Genomic DNA, 3,593 nt, shown 5'->3' on the forward strand with positions numbered 1-3,593 from the left:
ATCACTACCAACTTTTTTATTCAACTGGATTGCTACCAACAGTTTAAAAACGAATATCGTAACCAATGCATTGTTTTTAGCACCCTTTATAAAAGTGTATCATTATAAGTTTTACTAACTTTTTTAAACCATCTAATCACTACTAAATAACAGATACATTCTTTAAATGGGAATATCACAACTATCTCTTCTTAAGAATTAACATTGTTACTAACACCCTTTAAAGGAAGTATGTCATTATCTAGTGTGTTTGAAAAAAATCCCAAGTGGGTCAGCGGTAAGTCTCCGGACTTTTTTGTTTGTTTGAAGTTAAGCACACAGCTACACAATGGGCTATCTGTGCTCTGCTCACCACGGGTATCGAAACCCGGTTTCTAGCGCTGTAAGTCCGCAGACATACCGCTGTGCCACTGGGGGGCGTCTCCGGACTTACAACGTAAAAAACAGAAGTTTGATTCCCTACAGTGGACGGAGTGCAGATACCCCATTGTGTAGCTTTGCACTTAGAAAACACCCGCTATGTCTTAATATATAAACTATGGTTAACATATTATTTGTGAGTTTAAGTATTTTTTCGTATTAACATATAGGCAGAAATTTTAATATTGTTATGTTTATTCTAGTTTGCTTTCTTTTTTTTTTCATTGTTTGTTTGTAATTAAGCACAAAGCTACACATTGGGTTATCTGTGCTCTATCCACCACGGGTATCGAAACCCGGATTCTAGCGTTGTAAATCCGGAGACATACCGGCTGTGCCACTGGGGGCTTTTCATTGAAATAACCTATAAGATGCGACCAAGAATTTTAGTTAATATAGAAATGTATTTTCTAATTGTCTCACTTCTCCATGAGCGATTTTTATTCCTTTGCAGATTTTTATAGTATGCTGTAGAAAATTTCATTTTCATAATGTAAGCTTATGTGTTTAAAAATAAATAAAATGAGACAAGATACTAAAATTGTAAGAGTTTTCAATAAAATCAACAAACTATTTTCATCTATTCACGAAACGGTGCATGGATTTGTCGCTTACCATACTAAGCCTGAACACGCATGCTCAACATCACAACAGTGGTAACGCAGAATGTAAGACATATCGATTATGCTGGGAAGGCTTAGCGAAAGAAGTGTCCGGCAAAAGAGAGAGTTTAAGTGTTTCTATATTTTTGAAGGAGCAACGTGCAGGATAACAAGAGTTTGCAGGTAGAATGTAGTTAAGTTCATATCTTTTCTCCAGAGACTTGCATTATTTTCTAACGTTGACAAGTGTGAAAACTGGGAAGAAAACAATGACACTATTTGGGCACAGTCTTTTTAGGCCTAGCTCCTTCCTCCGTTTATCCCCAGCTAAGTAAAATTGTTCGCGCTTTTACAGTTTTACTCTGACATCTGAATCACATTGGGCAGATCCTAATTGGCCTAAATAAAACTTAACATTTAATGAAGAAAAAAACAAAACAAATAAAAATACGTAGAGATAAAACTATTAGAATTTCAATAACAAGTGCATTTCTGTGATAACTGAAAGGTCAAGCAAAATAATTTTAACTTTCAGAAACTTATGAGAAATATTTGTTTATTGTTACTTAATTTTAGTGCAAGACAGCTATTTGCACACTGTCCACCGCGATAATCGAACCCATAGTTTTAACGTTGTAAATCCATAAACCTACCGCTGACCTATCAGGAGACTTACGAGAAAGAACTTTTGACCTTTACAATTTGTGTTCTAAATTGTGTCTACTTTTCTTAACAAGTTCCGATAAATGTGTTTTAATCTAACTTTCATTTTGTTTAATGATCAATTGTCGTGTGACTGTGAGCGCTCCTATTACTATTAGTTTAAAACAAAATATGTATAAAAATTTTAACAATATGCGTAGTCGTTGGTTGACCTATATATAGATGTATTTTCAGTACCTGTAATGTTTACTAGCAACAAATGGATATTTTAAAATAAACCTGAACATGTAATGAATGTTAAAAGTAAAATAAATGTATTTTAAATAAAAGATGCAGTATGACAATCCTTTGGGTACTGATTGTCGCCATAAACATACTTTTGTGGAAAATAACATTGTAATGTTGTGAATGGAAGTAAATTATGTAATGATCATTGTTTTATGGGATCTTTAAAATTATTTTGACATTCATTCCGATGGTAAGATGCCACCAATTACGAGTCTTGTAAAACGAACAATTACGACTTTATGCATAATTTCAATTTACTTCTCTATTATGAGTATAGGACGTGAAAAAAAATTATCTTTTTCTATAGTTAACACTCAAGCCCGCATTCCCCGACTTATAAATGAAAAGTAATTCATCACATCCTTCTTAAAACGTAATTCAACCCAGAGTTACGTATTTGATGTAGCAGCGAGTCTATAAAGCTTAGTTAGAAGATATATTTGTTTGTAGTTAAGTGTAAAGTTACACAATGGTCTATCTGGGTAACCCGACTTTAGGGTTATAGGCCCATAGACTTACACTGAGCCACTAAAGGGGGGGGGGGTAGTTAAAAGAAAACAAATAATTAAAAAAATCCAAGAAAAACAACAAAGTAAATTATAATGAATATTATAACAATTAATTTACCACCGGATATGTATAGAACAACGTAGGCCACTGTTGTTAATTTATGACTAGGTTTAGTAACAAGTTTGTGATTATATTTGTATATGAAAGTACATTTTTTGTTAATGTACAGTTTATAACGTTTAAAATGTATGAAAATAAGTGAACAAAGTGTTTGTTAGGAACATTGAAAGGTTCTCTTCTTCAGTGTTTTATGCCATCTATATATGTATTTTACTTACCTTGTATTTTTGATTTATATTAACTGCTTTTTTAAGCACATTAGATAAAAAAAATCAAACAAGTTTCGTTCTGCCTGGAAGCTTATCGATAACGTTTCGGTAACACAGAGAAACAGAAAAAAACATTTGTATCATTAAAACGAAATAGAGAATAAATTGGTAACATGAGGCACAAATATTTTAATTTAAAATACAAATGTTTCGGATAGCCATCTTGGTCACAATATCATTTTTCTTAAAATTAGTATTAACTAAGTAACATTTTGAAGTAATTAAACATGTACCGAGGTTATGAGGTCATAACTGTAGTTGGAATTGCAGTGGTTTGTGAATACATGTAGACTGTTTGCATGCTCGTATTCATTTTATTGTTGTTCTTCTCGTTAATATTCATTTCCTAATTACATCTCACATGTTGCATATGTAGTTTTATGGGGGATTCATCTTGACAGTAACGTACTTAATATATTATGCACGCTACTGTAGTGACATACAAGTTGCAAAGGTTTAATGATTAGAGTAGTTTAGAAGAAGAATATATAGGGATATTGTTTTCAGATCTTGAATGCGGTGACAGCTTTCTGGTTATATGTTAAAAATACATATTAAATAAAAAAAAAGATAAATAAGCAGGTCATCATCCTCTTGTAGCCATAAATATTGCAAGAAGGGTGTGAGGAACGTAGAAACATAGATATGCAACTAAAAAAGGAGGATCAAGTAAACATTAATGTTACGACAGCTGGGGTCACGTGACGCTAGTAACACGTCA

The 3,593-nt window shown here is 32.7% G+C and overlaps 1 protein-coding gene across 1 annotated transcript in view; it reads left to right on the forward strand.

Annotated features, from left to right (window-relative positions):
• Window positions 1-1,069: 1,069 nt before the first annotated feature.
• Window positions 1,070-3,593, forward strand: part of LOC106474181 — a 63,990-nt gene continuing 61,466 nt past the window's right edge. The window contains exon 1 of the mRNA XM_022379468.1: window positions 1,070-1,205. The gene's annotated coding sequence lies outside the window, so the exon portion shown is untranslated. The remainder of the gene's footprint in view (window positions 1,206-3,593) is intronic.

Source organism: Limulus polyphemus, unplaced genomic scaffold, assembly GCF_000517525.1.
Source record: "Limulus polyphemus unplaced genomic scaffold, Limulus_polyphemus-2.1.2 Scaffold136, whole genome shotgun sequence".
NCBI lineage: Eukaryota > Metazoa > Arthropoda > Merostomata > Xiphosura > Limulidae > Limulus > Limulus polyphemus.